This window comes from Suncus etruscus, chromosome X (assembly GCF_024139225.1).
Source record: "Suncus etruscus isolate mSunEtr1 chromosome X, mSunEtr1.pri.cur, whole genome shotgun sequence".
Lineage (NCBI taxonomy): Eukaryota > Metazoa > Chordata > Mammalia > Eulipotyphla > Soricidae > Suncus > Suncus etruscus.
Genome location: NC_064868.1, coordinates 11517347 through 11539942, shown reverse-complemented (window position 1 = coordinate 11539942; position 22596 = coordinate 11517347).

Here is a 22596-nt window from a genome sequence, read left to right as displayed (position 1 = left end):
GAGTTGTGGAACCATTTTCATAATTTAGAACTTTTCTTCTCTACCAAGACAAATTTTCTACTCCTTAATTTTTACCTCTCAGCTCCTTTGCCCTTCCACATCCTCTTCATCTTACCCAATCATTTCTTTCTGCCTGTCTGGATTTGTTTATTTTTGACATCCAAAATAAATGGAATCAGGTATTGTGTGATATTTTGTGAATGACTTTTTTGCTTAGCATAATGATTTCAACATTCATCTGTGTTACAGCCCATGTCACTGTTAGATTTTTTCTTGGGGTCAAAGAACCATTTATAGTAGAGATGTGCCAAATTGTATTTATTCATTTGTCAGATGAGAGCTGTTTGGATCATTTTCACTTCTTAGATATTAGGGACAATGCTATGAAAAAAGTGAACTATTTTTGTGTAAATATTGACATTAGTCTTGAGTTTTAAAAAATTAATAGCTTTATTTAGGCGCCATAATCACAAACATGTTTGTAGTTGGGTTTCAGTTACAAAAAAACACAACCCTTCACCAGTGCAACATTCCCGCCACTAATGCCCCCATTTCTCTCCTCCTCCATCCCCTTCCTGTATTCGAGACAGGCATTCTACTTCTCTCACTCATTAACATTGTCATGATAGTTGTTAGTGTAGTTATTTCTCTAACTGAACTCAACACTCTTTGTGGTGAGCTTCATATTTTGAGCCAGTCCTTCCAGCTCTCATCTCTATTGTCTCTGGGCTTTATTACAATAACATCTTTTTATTATTCTTAAAATCCATAAATGAATGAGACTATTCTGTGTCTATCTCCCCTTGACTTATTTCACTCAGCATAATAGGTTCCATGTCCATCCATGTATAGGAAAATTTCATGATTTCATTTTTCCTGGCAACTGAATAGTATTCCATTGTGTATATGTACCACAGTTTCTTTAACCACTCATCTGTTGTCAGGTATCTGGGTTGCTTCTATATTCTGGTTATTGTAAATAGCACTTCAGTGAATACAGGTGTACAGGCAGCCTTTTTATGTTGTGCTTTTGTGTTCCTAGAGTATATCTCAAGGAGTGGTATATCTGGATCATATGGGAACTCAATTTCCAGCTCTTTTGAGGAATATCCATACTGTTTTTCATAAAGGCTAGACTAGATGTCATTCCTATCAGCAATAAATAAGAGATCCTTTCTCCCCACATCCCTGCCAGCACTGAATGTTCTTATTGCTTGTAATGTGAGCTAGTCTTTGTGGTGTGATATGGTACCTCATTGTTGTTTTGATTTGCATCTTCCTGATGATTAGTGATGTGGAACATTTTTTCATGTGTGTTTTGGCCATTTGTATTTCTTCTTTGAGGGAGTGTCTATTCATGTCTTCTCCCCATTTTTGATGGGGTTAGATGTTTTTTCTTGTTAATTTCAGCCAGTAGCTTGCATATGTAGATATTAGCCCCTTATCTGATGGATATTAGGTGAATAGTTTCTCCCATTCTGTGGGTGGCCTTTGTATTCTAGTCACTATATTTTTTGAGGTGCAGAAGCTTCTCAGTTTAATATAGTCCAATTTGTTTATCTCTGCTTCTACTTGTTTGGATAGTGCTGTTTCCTCCTTGAAGATGACCACATCCCCGCCAGCACTTATTGTTCTTGTTCTTTGTGATGTGTGCCAGTCTCTGTAGAGTGAGATGGTACCTCTTTGTTGTTTTGATTTGCATCTCCCTGATAATTAGTTATGTGGAGCATTTTTCTGTGTGTTTTGGCCATTTTTATTTCTTCTTTTAGGAATTGTCTGTTCCTTTTTCTCCCCATTTTTAGATGGGGTTAGATGTTGTTTTTTTTTTAAGTTCAGTCAGTACCTTGTAAGTAGATATTAGCTTCTTCTCTGATGGGTATTGGGAGAATAGTTTCTTTGGCAACAATGATTAAAAAGCCTACATCACATCAAGGAGAAAGACAAGAAAAATGGGAGGAGACAAGGTTAGGATGACAGTACACTGACAATACACTTTGTTTCCCCAATCATTAGACATCTGAGTCATCCTAGTGTTGCTAAAGTGCTACATATATTCCTAAACTAAGCCCTCATTGTGTTCAGTTGTGCAACAAACATAATGCAGCATGGTTCCTTTGTGATCCACATAAAAAGAAAGTCTTCCACAAAAGTGCCCTATTCAAGGGGAAGCTGTGAGAGCAGATGCCCATCTGGCAAGGTTTGAAGGAGTTGCCAGTATATTGAGTTGGCTACATCTCCTACTGCCACTTTAAAGGTGCAGCCACCTGTACCTACATAATGTAATCAGTGTTATGTCCACTGGAGCACAAAGGCTTGACCTTTACACTTAGCATCTGTCCCACAAACCTATCCTTTGTCACAAAGACAGGAGCCGAGTCTCTAAATTACCTGCCACTCTAGAGGCATACTAAATTGGCTATATTTGTTCTTCTGAAAGCCAATTTTTATTTTATTTCTGTTTGTTTACTTCCTGTCAGGTCACACCCACCTATGTTCAGGCCTTACTCTAGCTCTGTGCTCAGGGAACACTGCTGATGGGAATTGTAGAACCAACTAGGTTTTCAGGGATCAAACCAGTGTCAGCCACATACAAGGCAAGCACCTATACTATTATGGTTCAATCCATGGTGAACCATTTTAAATAGAATTGATACTAACAATTAACTTATGTAGGCTACACTTATGTTTTAAAGGTTATTGCACAAAACTCTTCACTTTCTAATTATTTCCCTGCTTTATATAACCATGCCTTTTGAGAGATAGTGGGGGCCATACACAGTGTTGCTCAGAACAACAGAGCTATTCCAGGCTCTGTCTTAGAATGGAATACTGGCGTCCATATGGGGCACCATATGCAGTGTCAGGAAACAAACTGGGTTTAGTTGTGTGCAATGCAAGTACCATAGCTTCTTACTATCTCTATGGCTCCGAGATTATGTTCTTGCAATTAATTACATGTTGAGGCTCTGTGGAAGAAATATTCCACAATATTGTGCTATTGAGTTACTCATCTCCTCCCAGTTTTGCATCAAGTTCCTTGAAACCATTCACAGGGAGAATGTCTACACCATGTGGAACAATCAATGTTATGAATCAGACATCTTCAACATTTTTCTTATGAAACCCATTGTTCCACAGTTACAAGCACATTACAAATGATCAATATTGCTTACTCAATAAAAATAGTCATTGCATAAATATTAACCTCTCTCAATCTCCATAGAACCCTATGGGACATGTTGCCCCCACTGTAATAAAGCACAGGGAAGTTAAGTGAGCAGTCTATACACACAGTGAGTAGGTCTGGTTAAGTGATTTGTTTATGTACACACAGCAAGTACTTGTAAGCTAGGTTCAGGCCCATATTCATCACCATTAAAACACAAGTAGCTTTTGCTACACAAGTAGCATTTTAGGGATCACTGCTTCACCCATCACTGTGCTTTTTATTTTTCTTTATTTTCAACCTTATTATTATGCTTTCCCAGGGTCCCAGTCTACTGTGCTAGTTTGTTTGAATCTACAGAGTTCTGGGACCAAATAAAGAGGTGGCTAACTGGGTTTCTCTATGCAGCCTAATCCCCTCCACCTCCCCATTTTTTACCCCTTATGACCTTCTGGTTGGCTAACAATGCTACTTCCGGATAATCACATTTATTAGCCTTGCGATCCTACAAAGATATTTTAGTTCCCTTTTCCTTTGTCATCACTTCTTGACCCAGAGATGTTGGGCTCAGAACTGACAGGTACCATGGATACAGGAACCCTACTGTGTATCAAACAACTGAGTTGAATCTGAATGAACCCCCACTTGCCTGCACACCTTCTCCTCTCTTTAGCTTGTGCTGCAGAGGCTGATCCTGCTGACTTCTTTCTGCCCACAGCACTTTCTCTACTCACCAGGGATGTGATGGCAGCCTGCTTCCAGGCAGGCTTATGTGGAGAGTAATCATTTTTGCACAGAGGCAGGATTGCTGGATGGGTCTGTGCGGTCAATAGCAAGTCTGGCCTCCAGCATGAATTCAATCCATCTTGGCTGCTTCAATAGGGTTCGTGTGGCCTCCACATTATAGGAGGACAATTACTGATTTTAACTTCTTTGAGTTGTCAGTGTCTTCCTGGCCCACTCCATTATGCCCACCTTTCCAAGTCATTTCTACAGCAAACCCCGTTTTTCTTGCCTCTTAGTAGAAAAAATAGCCTGACTCTCTTTTGATGCTGCACTGTCCCTCTCTGACCATAGATACTTCACTTTTCAGTCAATGTTTCCTACCCAATTACTTCCTCATGCTCAGCTCAAACTTGTTACCAAGAGATTAGCAACTGCATTAGGAGGGGCTCTGTCATTCAGAACATATCTTGGGACCCTCATTCCTCTAGTTTATGGGTCAGTAGACTTTCTCAGTCAAGGCAGAGTAAATAGCTGGAGCCTTGTAGGGTATTGGTCTCTGTAGCAGTTAGACTCAAGAAGTGTTCAGAGAATCCAGGCAGATTAGTGTGGCTTGGGACCAGGGAAACCAACTGCAAGCAGTACAGATTGATTTGCATATGATTCTTCTGTGCTGCAAATAGGATTCTCCTTTGGAGTTTTGGGGATTATTAAAGAAATCAAATGAGTCAGAGGGAGATGGATTGGCATAGTAATAGCACCCATTTGTGGGATATAAAAAAGATAGTATGGTATTAATACCCAAAGACAATAAAGATGAGGACCAGGAAGACCAGTCCATGATAGGAAGCTTGTAACAAAGAGCAGGGGAGTGAGTTTGGGGCAGAGAAGGGACCACTAGAATGATGATAGTTGGAATAATCCCTCTGGACAAGAACTGGGTACTGAAATGAGGTAAAGTAATATGAATTATATCCCTGTAGTAACAATATTGTAAACCACTGTATCTAAAAGGAAAAGAAGGAAGAGAGAGAAGAAAAATGTCTAACACAGAGGAAGGCAGGGGGAGGGTAACAGGGAAACTAGGAACATTGGTGGTGGGAAATGTGCACTGGGGAAGGGTGTTGGATATTGTATGACTGAAACTCAAACACGAACAATTTTGTCCTGTGTATTTCATAGTGATTCAATTAAATGATTTATTTATTTTAAAAAATTTCCAAATTCCTCTTTGTGCTTACTGTAAGAGTTTTGTCAGAGGTCCGGGTTTGCACAAACAAGGGGGCTCCCGCTGTGTACCCGGAGCTCTAAGTTTCTTTTGATAACTGCTGATTATCTGGTCCCTGATAATGTAGGTGGGTCATGGTAACACGAGGGTGTTTGTGGCGACCTCCAGGTGATTCTTGAGTACAGCATGAGATCTAGCCAGGGACATGTCCCAGAGATTAATACTAATTTGGTGGCAGAAGTTTAGGATCTGCTCCCTGAGGAATGCCTTTGAAATGGCAAATTCATAGGTGAGAGTTCATGAAGTTGTCCAGCAACTTTTGACAGGTGAAGAGACCTCCCTGATAATGGATTTTGCTGATGTAAAGGAAGACATCTTACTGGTGATCTTGTGCCTGGAAATCGTGGATAATGGAACACATTACCACTCAAATAGCTTTCATTTTGTTTTAAATAAGTAATTAAATCCAAAAGACTCCAATAAAATGCTTTGAGAAGAATAAAAAATCTAAACCCATTCTTAGTATGTAGGCTATACAAAAATGAACTATGTGCTACACTGGCCCCTAGGGTTATAGGACACTGTTAGGAAATCTATGAAACTAGAATTGTAGGGGCAGACTCTAATATGACCTTACCAGAGTGCCAGGTGCAGGGGCCGGTGAGGTGGCGCTAGAGGTAAGGTGTCTGCCTTGCAAGCGCTAGCCAAGGAAGGATCGCGGTTCGATCCCCCGGCATCCCATATGGTCCCCCCAAGCCAGGGACAATTTCTGAGCCCTTAGCCAGGAATAACCCCTGAGCATCAAACTGGTGTGGCCAAAAAAAAAACAAACAAACAAAGAAAAAACAGAGTACCAGGTGCCTTGACTGAATTTTTTTTCTTGAGTCAACATGCCCATGGGCACTTCACTTTGAGGCAAATATCTCCTAATAGCACTTGTCAAGGCTTGACAGCCTCCTGGTAATCAGCTGAAGAAGCATGTTCAGGGAAACGCTCTGTGAGCTAAAATAGACCAAAGTCACCACACTTGGGAAGCAGGAGCCCTACACAACACAGGAAATGAAGGTGAGCACCTCAGGAGCCACTACAACAGAGATACTTCTCTTCCCCCTTTTCCACACTGTGTTCCTTAGTTCCTCTTAAGACTCTCAGGAGGAAGTGGCATATTTTCCACATTCCCAGGAGTGGCTGTCTACAAGATTCCATGTGGCCTGCTCACTAGTCCAGATGCTGTCTCCAGGGAGCTGCTGTTCCCACCAGCTTTCTCTGGGAACTGTCCCCGGCCACTAAGTGACAGTCTGTCTGGAGCCCCTAGAATAAGTGCATCTTTAATTTATCCTCCCATGATGCAGGGAGTGCATATCTTCCCATGTTCTCTTGGAAACAGGAAATGGCTCATTCACAATAAATGAGAGATCAGGACTTCCTCAGTGACCCCACCCCACCCCCCAAAAAAACAACTAAGACATCAAGCACTTGGAAAAACTTGAGGGCATAGTCATGAATTTATCATCACACCTGAATCTAATTCCCCTCATAACGTTTGCTAAGTGAAAAATTAGTAACCTAACAGAAAATATTGATATGGACCTAAACTTGAAGGTGTGAAACTCCATCCCTCAGCCCAAGAGCAGCGGGTATGAATAGACCTAGAATGGAAAGGCCATGATTCTGGGCTTTTGATTGTGTGCCCTAGTTACAGGTATTGGGTACACAATTCCACAAAACTGTACTTGCTCTAGAATTCTCTTGTGCAGTCTAGAAGGTCCACTCAGTACAAATCTGGTCACATCTTTAGCCTCACCCACTGGCTTCCTCTTTAAATGGATCCCATTTGACCCTGCAAAACCCAAGAATCTATACACTTTCTTTGAAGTATCTTCCTTTGAAGATCTGTCTTCCTTTGGAGTTTTAACTTACACATACCCTGTCTGTATCTCCAGCACAATGGTAATCAATGAGTCACAACTCTGTACACTTGTTCCATGCTGCTTGATATAGAGATGGTACCAAGGTTTTCTTTCTTAATGCTTCATCATACTTCTGATGTCAGCTCAAATGGATGACCCTTTGGAACCCTTCTTGCTCTAACTTCACTCTTTCAAACAAGGACCCATCCCTGTTTCACGTGTTTTTATAGTTCTGTGAGGTAGGTGAGGGTGACTGCAAGTACTTGATAGATACCACTTCTGAATTTGTCGTGGATGAAGGCTTGGGGTCTGTAATACCAGTCTACCACATGAGCAAATTGCTAATCTTCTAAAAGATTATCATTATTATTGTTAATCCTCATTATTATGATCTATTCTCAGTTGCTCGGTGGTGCCTGAGAAACACTCTCCTTACTGTAGTGACAAATAAAGTATACACAATGGATTGAAGGCGTTATTCTGGTATCCTACTCTCTGATATAACTAGGTTTAGTATCTTGTAAGATTTTACTTTTGCCCTTGCCTTGAATGGCCTGGAGTCCTTTGGACTAGTATAAGTGGCCTGAAATATTTTGGCCTTGTGCTAGTCTGAAGAACTTTGAGCTATAGTAAGAGAAATTATAGCTAATGTTATTTAAACAAAAAGTAAATCCAAGTATCTAACATATCAAGAAATCGGGTGGTCTCATGCTTGATGAGACAGCTCAATAAAACCTTCAAAGACACTGCATCTTCCTATCTTTTGGTGTACTACCTGTGATCACAGCATAGCTGCCACAGTTCCAAGCTTCACAGCATCTCATGTTTACTTTCAAGATTGAAGGAGGGGGCTGGAGTGATAGCATAGTGGTAGGTCGTTCATCTTGAACACAGCAGACTGAAATGGACCAGGTTCAATCTCCAGCATCCCATATGGTCTCCTGAGCCTGCCAGAAGAGGATTCTGAGTGCAGAGCCAGCAGTAATCCCTGAACACAGATAGGTGTGGCCCACCCCCCAAAATCAAGATTAAAGGAGATTTTTGTATAAAAGAATCTTTACCAGAGGTTTTCTGGAAAACTTTTCCATCCATTTAATTGACTGGAACTGTTTCACATGAATATCTCTAGCTAAATGAAAAATAAAAAATTAAGTATAGCTCCTTTGGGGTTCCATTGTCATCATTGTTCATCTGGCTTTGGGGCCAGCAAAGTTGTTGCCAGGGAGGGAATAGGAAACCTCACCCCTTGGTCTCTCCCACCAAATGAGATGAGGGAATTCATACAAATAGAACTGAAGAAACTTAAAATCATGCTACCAAGCCATAATAGTAGAATTATACAGGTGGAGAATTGCCTAGAACTACTTAAAGACAAATTACAAGCCATCTGTGATAAAATAGTCAAAAAAGAAAGGAGAGACAAAAACCTGGAAGATAGTGTAAAGTACTTAATGAACAAAGACAGGAGAAATAATCTCCAAATTATAGGAATTCCAGAAGGGGAAGAAAACCTGAAAGGGGAAGAACACTTAGTGAGGTAAATAATAACAGAGATCTTCCCCACCCTTGAGAAAGAGGTTTCTCTACAAATCCAAGAGGCAAAAGGAGTGTCAAACAAGATAGACCATAACAGAACAACACCAAGACATTTGGCAATCCAAATGGCAAAAAACAGAGAGAGATTGACTCTTTAAAGCAGTAAAGGAGAAAAAAAATTCAAGTATGAAGGAAACAACATAAGAATCAAACCAGATCTTCTATTTGAGACAATACAGGCAAGAAGAGTGGAATGGCATATTAAATCTACTGAAAGAAACTTTCAAACTAGAGTCCACTACCCAGCAAAATTCTCATTTACATGGGAGGGAGGGTTAAAAACATTCTCAGACCCAAAATAAAAGAACTCTCAATATCTGTATTAAACAAACCAACCCTAAATGAGCTACTCAAAGAGCAATTACAAAAACCAAGCCCCAAATTGTAAAAACAACCCTACATAATATAATGGCACAACAATCCTTTCTGTGAGTTCCTTAAATGTCAATGGATTAAAGTCTCTCATCAATAACAGATACAGCTGTTTAGTTTGAGCAGGTGTCCAATCAACTGATCTTTATAGTGTCTATAATAAAATTCTAATGTCCTTATCCACCGAAATGGATGCACAATGTGTTTGGAAGCCATGGACTCCCACTACAGTCCTCACTATAAGTAGTCTTAATGTCTTAATTTTACTATCTTTATAATAACTCCTCGATCGTTTTGTCCGCAGTGGTACTTGGAGATGTATGTTGGTCACCCCAGTTTGACATCACAATGATATACCATATTAGACTCAGAAGACAGGGCTCATTATAAGAATGTAATGACAAAAATTCTAATCTATTCATTTCCTACTTAATAATGCTTGATAATATAACCTAATGTTTATGACCACAGATAGCAATGTAATATGCAACTGTATGCCACAAACTCCTGTTACAGAGCTCGTTCATTGAATATGTTATTCTAATCTGTTTATAATTGTAGGTAGTTTACCATTATACCATAATGCTGATAATTTTAGATTGCTTTTAGGAAAGGAATCTGGATGCTCAAGACCAGCTAGACAATATTTCATGGTATAAACTCCTCTCATGGTGCTCATTACCATGTCACTTAGTTTTCTAGACCTAAAAATTATGATTTTTTTTAAGAATGCTCTATACACAATCTAACCCATGAAGCCTATGTGTGCACATGAATATATCTGTTGGCCATCTCAATGTCTGTCTAATGTCCTTCTGTAATATATTTAATGTCTATGTTGTATATTTTCCTTCTGCCTGTCATATATAACCCCATATTTCCCCCTTACATATTCTTTTCTAGCCCTTCACTCTCTTGCCCCCACCTGTTATTTTGCCCCATTTAGCCCTTTTTATCCTCTGTTCTTAACTCCTCATGAAGCAGAACATTCCCCCAACCCCAGCCAGCTGCCAACCAGCTCCCAAAGTGAAAAAGATAGATTCACAGCATGAGAAGAAGCTAATACACTACTGCTACTGATTTGCTTTTGGTGGCCCATTTTCCTCCACCTCCCTTCACTGTGGACTTTTGCTAGTTTTTGAGAAGCTCCCGGCTCAAGGACATTTCCTAATATGCAACTACTGGGAGAACTTTTTTAGACTTCACATGACCAAATAGCAGGCTGAAGCTGTGCTCCAGATTTTACCCCTCCCAACAGACTATTTCAAAAGATTTAAAGGGGACATGTATATCTCCTTTGAATATTTCTTTAGATGTATTTCCTTAATAGGTATAACCGGTATTGAATAGCTTCTTATGTAGCGGCAATTTCCCTTATATTTTGGGATCTGTTTGGTGGGTAATTCTAATAGATAAGTTTGTAGTGTTTAGAGTTCATATTAGAACCAGGTTATGGGGATTGTTGAGTTTGTTACCTCTGCACCATATGCACCAGTAATGCCTTGTGGCATTGTTCATTTTTGTATGGGCACATTAAAATGAAAAAATCTTACATTTGCAAACAATTTTTATATAATAGAGATAAGAACACATAAGAGATAAGGACATAAATTTTATGCAGTGGGACCATACACTCTGAACATTTATCATAGTAACTTGGCTTAGGCTTCATAAGATCAGACATTGACAGTTCACCCCTGAACCTTGGATACCATCTATAAAAACAATCATAGTTTTCTACACCATCACCAGGAATCAAACTTCTACCAGGGAAGACCCTACTACTGTTCTGGCATCGACTTACTCCAAAGAGGGTTCTTATGACACCCTGAAGACTTAGTAACAGCAACAACCTATTTTCAGGCAGGCTTCTCTGCATTGCCACCTAATGGTGAGATAAAACCAGAAGACACTCCACATCACCCTGACTTTGACATAGGATTTGTACAAAAACCAGATTCTCTAACTACAGAAACCTGACAGCAACAACCATGATTGTGAAGAGCTTTTTCTGGGACCACAAAGTCTGACTTTGGGGTTGGACAACCTAGCATGTCTGGAGTCTGTAGTTGGTCTTATACCAGAATACTTCATGGGATCTCTCTGTTTTTAGGCCAAAGGTTTTTCCTTTCTACTTCCCCCATATTTTGCTGTGCCTATGAAAACAACAACTGCCACACACACATTTTTTATTGTATTTTTATCTCTTATCTTTAGAAAAGAGACCTTACTAAACCTTCTGTTATTGTATTAATGACTTTATTGGAAATACAATAATAACTTTTTCTTCTTTCTTTTTTCTTCTCTTCTACTTATTTTTTTTAGTTTTTCCTTCAATTTTCTTTCTATTTTTTAATAACTTTGCTTTCTGTCATCTTGAAACAAATGTAATTTGATCAGTTATGTCAACTATGTGATGTATTTTTTGAATAAAAGAATTAAGCATTTTTTTTCAGATTATTAAATAGAAAGTGTCAAAGGAGATTGGAATTCCCATTAGATACCATTTGACACCAACTGCCATACTTTCTTCATGGTCTGAGTGATATTTATTTTTAGGATTGCACTATTCTATCCTTACACTCTCATAGAACTTTTGTGGATTCTCAAATACATTGAAGAAGGAATGAATTAATCCATTTTATAGGAAAAAGTTTGGCTTAACTTTCAGTGTTATATGAGTTAGATATATTTCCCCAACCACTCTGTGTTTTTCATTTTTTAGTTTTGTTTATTATTCTAGAAACTATAGTATAGCCATAAAGTGAGAAAATTATGTAAGAAGTTTGATAACTGAAACAGACAAGAAAATAATCTGGGACCTTTATATAAAATGTCAGTACTGAATCTCTAAAATCCAATTGGAATGAAATTTACCAGGATACTACCTTTGGGATATAACTGGGCTGTTATGGAACTCTCTAAATAAGGCTCAATTTTAACTAACAATCATTATATCTACAAGAGAAAGCTTTTGGTCTGACCCTCATTAATACGACTAAAATCTATTTCCATTTACTTGTGAAGAAAAGATTGATTTTCTCATTTCTTCTTAGATAAACACAACCACACTCTGAAAAAATACAATCCTCATGCTGAGTCTTCTTCCCCAGGGTCCCATCTGATTTAAATTACTCAACTCCTGCAATTTAGACACAAAATGATATTTCCAGATCATATAAATTCAGACCAAAAAAATACAAACTGAAAATGAGAGTGAATAAGGAGGATCACTAATAACCAAGTGCTGATACACCAACATTTCAAAATTTGCAGCTCTCTTTATAAAGGTTTTATCCATATATTATGAAGCAAAGGTCCAGGAAACAAAGGACTTTTTACTAAGGTTAATTGTATTTAGAGTTAAACACAACTCTAAGCATAGATGATTTTGATATCCTGCCTCAACTACCTCCCTAGTAACCTTATATGCAAATATTCACCTCTATGAACACTGAAATAGCATCTTAAGGGCACAGAGATTTTTAGATTAACATGTTATCAGGCATAACAATTATCTGAAATATAACTACACAGATCAGATCTTCAATAATTGGGGATCTAGAGCTCAAGTCACAGCACTCACAAATATTTTAGTACATTGAAGAAACAAAGGAATTCACCTTCTCTGGCAGTCAAGGATACCATCTAGTAAATCGTCTAGCTCAAATACAACCTCAAACCTTATCAATGAGGAACTTAAATAAATGACCATGAAAGACATGGAAAAACTGAAAGACAAATTCAACCAACTGAAAGATGAAATACTCCAGGGTAACAAAGAGTTCACTCAAATGAAATTAAAGGAATTAGAAATACAAGAATAAGAAAGAATATTAAAGTTAAGCATTTGAAGGACTGTGTAGTAATATTGAAGACAAAATACTAGTCATTACCATTAATAAAGTGACATAAGAAAAGAAAAGGAATATAAGATTCTTGATAGTAGCAATTGAAATAATCTTCAAATCATAGGAATATCAGAAGTAGAAGAAAAGGGGAAAGGTGAAGAATGGCTGGGGGAAAAATAATAACCAAGAACTTTCTTGATCTCTGTTCAGAGGCACTGCACATATTGAGAAGGTCAAAAGAGTACCAAACAAAATAGACTCACAACAACACCAAGACATATAGTAATCAAAATGTTAAAATCAAAAGACAAAGATAGACTACTTCAGGCTTCAAGAGAGACAAAACCCTAAAATACATGGGAAATAACATAAGAATTACAACAGACCTTTCATATAGCTCAGAAGTCAGGGAAGAAGAGTTGAATGACTTATTCAGTGTATTGAATGAAAAAAAAAGACTTCAAAACTAGAGTCCACTACCCTTCAAAGCTATCATTTAGACTAGAGGGAGGGATAAGATCCTTTTCAGACAAACAAGATATCAGAATAGGCACACACCAAATTAGATGTGAATGTAGCATAGAAACCACAAACAAAACCAATAACACAGACTGCTTATCTAGCAACTAATAGCTTAGTAAACCTACAGACAATGACTTAATAACCCCACTGTGAGATATTACAAGTTTTTACAAATTTTCTTTTACTGAAGGTTTTTTCAATAATTTTATTACCATTTAGTTTTAACAAGAAATATAAAGTGATTTTGTTTTGTGCCTACCAAGGGACAGACTTAGGGGTGGTTGAGAACTGGGTAGAATAGTGGAGGGAATGTTACACTGGTGATAGGATTGGTGTTGAAACATTTCATGCCAAATAAAACTGTATTGTGAACAGCTTTGTGAACCATGGTGTTTAAATAAACTAATAAATATTAAAGTGTATATATAAAGTATAAACATAATAAAGTATATATCTGGTGAAAGGACTGATTTTGGAACATTGTACACCTGATGAGAATCAATCATGTATAACTGTGTTACTCTGTAATTCATGACAATTCAATTAAAAAGAACATTCAACTCTGTGAAAATGGCAAGCTAGAGTTTTCTTGTAGTTAATTATGTGACCATATTCTTATGAGCATTTGTTATTTGCTTATAGTCATTTGTGTCTATTATTTTGTTATTAACTACCCCATGCTTAATATTTCACAAATTAAAGACAGACTTGAGGCATGAGTGTTCCTGTGACAACTGACAAGTTGAGTATGGCTATGGTTCAAGCAAGAGTTGATGGAGACTTAGATGAGGACGCTGAAATTAGACATGAAGAGAAGTGAATCGACTCCAAAAGCAGAATCAACAAAGTATGATCAAGGGAATGTAGATGACATGGAAGAACATGATTAGAAAAATGAATGATAGCTTCATTAGAGTAGAACTGGGTGCAAGGCAATGCTACAACTTTCAACTCTTGATGTTTGAGCTTAAAGAATGGCAATATTAGCGAGAAAGGCCCATGATTCTCTGCAAATACAAGGTCTCTGATATCTCTGGAAGTAACAAGTTTGAAATAGCTGCATGGACAATATAGAACAGAGAGGTCTATGCTAGCTATTTAACTGTGAGAGCTGATAGCATAATATATACGTGTTTATATGTGCACTATCTACATTGTCTTCCCTTGGGTTAGAAAAAAACATTTTTCCTAAATGTGGGGTTTAAAATGGGGTCAGTTGAACTCATATAGGATTGCAATTCCTTCTGGATAGCTCTAGTCATATTATTTTGTTGTAGGGCAAAAAAACAATCAACAGTGTACAGTGAGTTGCAATGACTAGCTTATAAGTCTTAGAATCAATCTATAGATGAAGGGACTCAAAATACTTAAATCAAAGGCATAAAATAGATTTTTCTGGATTTGAATAGTGACTCCTACTTGCATGCTGTGTGATTTATGATCAATTACTTGGCTTCTCTGATGCAAACTCCTGCCTTTAAAACAGATATGACTATAACGCTTTCCTCAGAATGCTTCGATTATAAGATCCCATGTACACAAGTTTGCTCTTTAATGTGTTTCCAGTGAGTGACAAGAGTATGGATATACAGTCACCACTGACCAGTGCTAGGCACCAGAAGGCTCAGGGTCCTGAACAAGTGCAGATCAAAAAGTCAACTGGCTTACAGGAATGTCACGACAGAGAAAAATGGCTCGTGGACAGCAGAAATTTCAAGGTCAGAGGCCAGAGATATAGCATGGAGGTAGGGCATTTGCCTTGCATGCAGAAGGACAGTGATTCAAATCCTGGCATCCCTTATGGTCCCCCGAGCCTGCCAGGAGCGATTTCTGAGCATAGAGCTAGGAGTAACCACTGAGTGATGCTGGGTGTGCCCCCCACAAAAGAAAAGAAAATTCAAGGTCAATAGAAAAATGCCAAAAAGCAAGTGTAACAAAAGAAGAAACAAGGACTTGACCAAAAAAGAACTCCAACTATCAAAGCTGCCTTACTATATACCTGCTCTGTCTGTAGGTTCCAAATGCCAGACCTCGAAACTTTTTTTTTATGAATTTTATTTTACCCACCTTCACAATCAACACATGCCATTAGTAAGTATACTCTTAGTCTTCTCTTCAATTTATTCTTTTTTTTTTATTGTGAGCAAAGTGCATTACAAATCTTTCACTGCATCATTTATGGTACATAGTGACAATGAATGAGGGGCATTTCCACCACCAGTGCTGTCCTCCCTCCGCCCCTGTTCCCAGTATGCATCCCATATCTCCCTCCTCTACCACCCAGTATGCTAGTGCAACTGGTCTCCACTTTACAGCTTGTTGTAGGTTTGAGCAACTATTCCACCGTAGTTGGAGATAAAAAGGATAAGAAAATGGGGAGAAAAAATTTGGTGACAACTACCAAAAAAGAAAGAAGAGGTAGAGAAAAAAAAGAAAAGAAAAATGGAAGAAAAAAGAAAAAAATGGACCCGGCAAATAAAAATAAAAATAATCTCTAAATAATAACCACAAGAGTGAAAAAGAAAGAGAAAAGTGGAAGAAAAAAGAGAAGGAAAATAAAGTAAAAAACTAACAAATCAAAACAAAACAAGAAAAAGTATGGTGCTGGAGTGCTAGGGTTTGGCATTCCCCCCCACTTTTTTTTTTTTGCATAGGCACAGTAAGCATTGGGGAAGAAAGGGAATTCCCGTGGCCTAAGAGATTCAGGGTTTCTCCATCCTTGAAGCATACCATCATGGGATCAACCCCTGGCTCCATATATACTCATTACCCCATCCAAAAGGCTTTTTTGTGATGCCAGGAAAGTTTCCTCTTGGTTGTGTGTGAGAAAATCAAGCCACTGTAGCTAGTGATCTTGGTATTTGCGCAGGTTATAGGTCAGGGTCTAGGATAGAGTCTCTAGGTTCTAGAGGTTCCTATCCATCGTTGTTGTGGTGTTCAGTCTTCTGTAACACTCCCTGTTTTTGTTCAGTCCCTAAGCCGAAGCCTAAGATATTATGGATCCAAAGGTTCTGCTCAGTCTCTGTTGTCCAAGTTGGACCTCTGCAATAAGACATCTTCTTGTTGTTGTTGTTGTTGTTTTTATGTGTCCTGGACTACAGCTTAGGGTAGGGTTTTCCTTGTTAGTCCCAAGGTAGACTCTGTTCAGTCACAGTTTCAAAGTCAGTTTTCTGTTGTTGGTGCTCTTATTTTTCTGATTTCTATTTAGTGTTAGGTGATGTGATAGGACAGCCTGGTCTTAGGTCAAGTTTTTCTTTTTTTTTTTTTTTTTTTGTTTTTTTTTTTTTGGTTTTTGGGCCACACCCAGTAACGCTCAGGGGTTACTCCTGGCTATGTGCTCAGAAGTTGCTCCTGGCTTGGGGGACCATATGGGACACCGGGGGATCGAACCGCGGTCAGTCCAAGGTTAGCGCAGGCAAGGCAGGCACCTTACCTTTAGCGCCACCGCCCGGCTCCAAGGTCAAGTTTTCCTTTCCTCGTTATCATATCAAAACTGGCACAAGTTGGTGCCAGAGTAGTGTTATAAATCTCTTAATGGAGCTTAGTTCCTGGTGGTGTTGCCCGGAGCTGTATCATTTCTACATTGGGGATCTGGGGTTTCGGATTGGACTAACACTGTCCAATCTCCTGGGGACTGATTGTATCCACATGACACATGTTCAGACCTCAAGACTTTTAAACACCACTTGGAAATCAAGCATCCTAAGTGTTGTCATGCACCTTTAAATCACTTTTTCCTGTCAACTTTTCTAAGTTAATTAGCACAAGTACCCTTAATTACATCAACTCTGACCCTCAGGTGATTTATGTTAAACTCTGGCTAATAAAAGTGGCAGAAAAACATCAGAATAAGAAGCTTGGCTGGCCCAGAAAGAGCCAAGAAGTTCTTGTCAACCCTTGGCCAAAAAGTACCTTTTCCAGGACTGTCTGATTTCTTGTGTGAAAGTGCAAGATGAGAACCCACATATTACAAACTAAGGCCCCACTTCCTCCAGAACTGACTAATATTTCAGCACAAAGTAGACAACAGATGAGTTTATGACCCACAGTCTCAGACCTTTAGTAACAAATTTGTAACATGAGGCTGGAGCAGTGAAGCATGTCACAAGACGCCTGCCTTGAGCGCACTAACCTAGGATGGACTAGCCTAGGCTGGACTAGCCTAGGATTGTTCGACCCCGACATCCCATATGGTCCCCCAAGCCAGAAGTGATTTCTGAGCGCCTAGTTGGGAGTGGCCCCTGAGCGTCACTGGGTGTGGCCCAAAAAACAAAACCAAACTTGTAATAGCTTTTTTAAAACTGTATATTTGCAAATATAATGGTTTTCCAGACTATCATTTTTGAACTTCATGCAAAGACAATTCTTATGTTGATTTAATGCTTAATACTAACTAGTAAAATAGGAAATCCCTTGCAATAAAAGGACTTCTGCAATGGCATCACATCTATATTCATTTGTGCAAAATAATTCATTTATTAAAATATACTTTGATATTACAAAAAATTTTTTTTTGTTTTTGGCCCACACCCGGTGGTGCTCAGGGGTTACTCCTGGCTGTCTGCTCAGAAATAGCTCCTGGAAGGCACAGGGGACCCTATGGGACACCAGGATTCTAACCAACCATCTTTGGTCCTGGATCGGCTGCTTGCAAGGCAAACACTGCTGTGCTATCTCTCTGGGCCCACAAAAAATTTAAAAATGAAATAAAGTAGTACTTTGAGTTTACAACATCTCAGGATAAATAAACAATGACAGTAATACTAATAATAGTTATTTGAATTGTATTCTGGAATTGTATCAGTAGAAAGTATCTATCAAATCAAATATATTTTGGACTGTTCATAGTCATATTATAGTAGAGCTATTTCTAGGTGACCATCAAATGTATTGACCAAAGTCTTACCTTAAGCTTTTGAAATGGTCAGGTTTACCAGGGGTTTTTAAACAATGATTCTATGCTCTTACTCTCCTCCAATAATAATAATAATAATAATAATAATAATAATAATAATAATAATAATACCATTTATTAATATAAAGTAAATAAAATGATCACTTTTTGTAATTTAATATTTAGTCAAACTATATTTTATTTTGAAGTATTCTAATCCTGAAAATATGTCTGAAGAAAATATGCCTGAGTATACATTTTTTTAATATGAGGGATTAGAAACATAATTCAAAAGACTATGCTTTGCATGTGAGCGGCCTGAGATTTGATTCCCAGCATTAACAGTTCCTTCAGCAATTGAGCAATGAACCAAAAGTATCCCTTGAGCACCACAGGATTTGGTCTAAACACAAAAATACAATGATAGATAAGTGGGCCATAAACCTGTGGTATATATATGCAATGGAAAACTGTGCAGCTGTAAAAAACAATGAAGTTGTGCAGTTAACTGAAACATAGATGGAGCTTGAAGATGCCACATCAAATTAAGTAATACAGAGGAAGAAGGACAAATACAGGATGATATAACTTATATTTAACATAGAATCATGGACAAGGTAATCAAATTTAAGGGGGATGTTTTCGTAAACCTTGGCCCCAGATAATAGGAAGGAAATAGCCAGAGGAGGAAAGAAATCAATGGGGGAGGGGCAGAAAAAATATAGATGGGAAACAATGGCAAGGGGAAGGGTTCCAGGAGATTTTGGTACATGGGTGGTGTAAAGGAGTGGTATAAATAAATGTCTAAACCAGAGTAAAAAGACACTAAAAACAAGAGATACAAACTTTAATAACCAAAAAAATAAAAATGTACCCAAAACTGTTGCAAGCTGGTAGCAAACAGGGTGGGGAGATGAGTGCTGGAAGAGAAGACTGGCAAAGGGAAGTAGAAACTAGTGGTGGATTAATTATAACTAGAAAATTATATGTCAAAATCTCAAGTATGAATAAATTTGCAAATCATGGTGCTTTAATAGAATAAACAAAAATAAAGTTATACCTGTGAGCAATTCCTTATATAAACAGCAAACATAATAGCAAGCCCATAGTCCTTTGGCCAACTGTCTTTACAGCAAAGATGTTGTTGAAAACATCAGCTCACTATGCTGAAATGATTCTAGAACATTCTACATTCTTGCTCCATAGCAGTAGCTCACATGGATCATGCATGTTTATGAGTCCATTTATGCTACAATAGAAATTAGACTTTTGAATATAACATTGAGATTACCTGGCATAAAATCTGTGGTATGACTATGAGTATGTAATTATATATATAATGCATAAGTGATTATTCAATATAAAATTATTAATTTTAACAGTCAACTTTATAATGGACATATGAATATCTTACTCAGAAATTGATTTTCAAAAACTCAGAATATGACATTCAGTTTATTTATTTTATTAAACTTGAAATTATCTTTGTTGCCCACATTGGCCTTTGAAGAAAAAAATACTCACCAGTGTTTCAGATTTTATTGTTCCCTAGTAAAGGGAACATAAATGCTAGTATTTTAAGATGAATAAACAAAAACATTTTGAAATGACTTAACTATTTTCTTCTTCAGAGCTTCCTTTAATCTATTATTATTATTATTATTATTATTTCTTCATCTAAGGTATTCCAAAATTTCCTAGTTGTCAGAAATGTTCAGATTACTGTCAGATTAAAAATTGACTCTGTTTCTTCCTTTTAAAAGTCCCTTCATCATTAACTACCATTGCAGACCTCAAGCATGATCTATGTGGATTCTGGGAAATCCTATCAAGCTATTTTGTAGCCATTCTTGCCTCTCCAGATATTTCTCCAGCATTTCTGGAATCCAGTGTGTATTTATTTTTCAGGTAAATTTTCTATGCATGTAGGGAAACGTTTAAGAAATCAGAAACACTTCATGCCCTCACATTCAGTTACATGAACCCATATGGGTTTGCAAGCCACAATTCAAGTAATTTGTGAGATGACACACTTTGCATTGATTGGTCTCTCTGCTCTCCTGCTAGTCTTTCAATGTATTGTCTTCTCAAATATGATTTGTCTGAAGTCCATTGGTGGAATATTTTCACCTGAATAATAAATACACACTAGATTCCAAAAGTGTCTGGAATTAAACCTGACAGTTGCTTGAATTAAGTTTTGGTTCCATGCACTTAGAAATCTATTACTGCAACTCTCTCCCATTCAATTATGTAGCTCCATATCGTGTTGTGATCCACAGTTTAAGACACTAAGACCTTGAGCAGTGTTTTCCAATGTGAGCAACCCCTACATCCTGTTCAGGGGTACATCAATGATCCAAAGTGTTCCAAAGGGGGCAGTTGTAGCTTCACATGTAATTGTGGGGAGCTTTCAATTGGCCACTTAACGATGGTAAATTTTTAGGAAGATTACTGAGTGATTTTTTTCTGAAAATGGAGTAGTAGGCCAAGTAAATTTGGGGTCTGTAATCTAAAACATACCCCAGTACTGTCTGATCAGTGGATCAAGTAAACTACTTCTTGTTTTTCAATCTGCCAATGATTGAGGGTATTCCTGGAAGCTTACTTTCCAGTCACACATTGCCTGCCCAGCACACTGAAAAAATTTGCTTACAGAGTCAGATGAAATCTCCATCTATGATCTCTATTGGTGGTAGAACGCTTTAATTGTGACTTGGTTGTGACTTGATTTCCCAGAATTGAAAACTCATTGCTTAAAGCAACATAAATGTATTATCTGATAATTTTGGTGATCAGAACTTCAACATTTGTTATCAGGCCTACATTCCTCTTAAAGAACTCTGGGGGAAGAATCAATTTCCATGTACTTTCAAGCTTTTAGAATCCACCCTGATACCTTGACTCAAAGTCTTTTATCTTCAAAGCTAAGAACACAGTATCTCAATTCTGCCTCTTCTACTTCACTCCTCGCCTCTGAATATTAGGGCCTTTAAAGACCCGCTCATGAAGACCTCTGTAATGACATTGGACATGAGGAAACAGTCCAAAGACATCTCCTTCTTGCAAAGTATTTTAGTTTAATCATGTGAAATTCTCTATGTATGGTAATAGACTCACAGGTTCAGAGGTTAAGCACATAGACATCTTTGCCAATCAGCTGTTTTGTACATTCTTCAAAAAGTTCTCAGAATTTTGAAAGCACAGAGACTACTTGAGGCACCAGCAATGCTTATTTTTCACACAAGGTCTTTAAAAGAACTTTGTAGAAGAAATGTGGTCAATCAGTTTTCAAATGTTTTATTGAAAGAAAAAGTACTGTATCAATAACTTCCTTTTATTTAACTAATAAAGACTAAATCTTTGCTGAAAAGTTCTAATGCATATAATATTGGGGGACATCTGGTTGTTATTTTAGTTAACATGTTTTGAGGCTCAGGATAACAGAGGAAATTAGAATGGCTGAATTTCAATTTTTTGTTGGTTTCACAGAAGAACCAAAAGCCTCAAGACAATCAGGTCTTATTTTAGGAACCCATCTAATTTCAACATGTTTCATCACCAGCCAAAGGAGAGATGTGTTTTCCTGGGGTACATTGCTATTCTGTTTATGGAAACAAAAACAGCAAGAGTTCACACAGGTGTTGGGAAGAAAAGGGAGAGCAAGCTCATGAGTTAAGGCTGTGCCTGTCATGATGGGCTCATGCACAAGAAACTAACAACTTCAAAATCAAGAAAACAGAACGCTGACTGCCAAAAATGGGATGGAAATAGAAAGAGGAGAGGAAGAAAGCCTGCAAAGGTCTACAGCTAAGTAAACAGGATGATGATCCCTTAACTGTTTTCTCTTCCTTTCACAGCAATGTGTCCTTTCTTTGTTATTCCAGAATGGTTTGATTTATTGAGTAATTTCCTTCCAGAATAATTTACTGCATGCCTCATGTAAATGTAGATCTTAAGTTGGGTGAGGAAATTCAGAGGTGAGCAAGAACGAGGCACTTTACAGAAGTTCATAAGTTCATGTTCAGCAGATAGGGGTAACTAAACTATTGCATGACAGTGTGATGTTTCCTACTGATAAAAGATTTAACTTGCTCCCAGCTGAGGGTACATTATATATATATATTCATATATATGTCATATATACATATATATACACATTCTCACCAAATCCTCTTAAAGGTACTTACCTTGTTACTAGTCTTTGAGGTGGGTACATGATTTCCTTTAGGTAACACAATCTGAACTTGAAGTCAGTTTCTTTATTTACCTTATTGTTATTTTGTTTGATATACTGGTAGGAGAATAACATGTCCATAGAAAAAGTTGTTTCT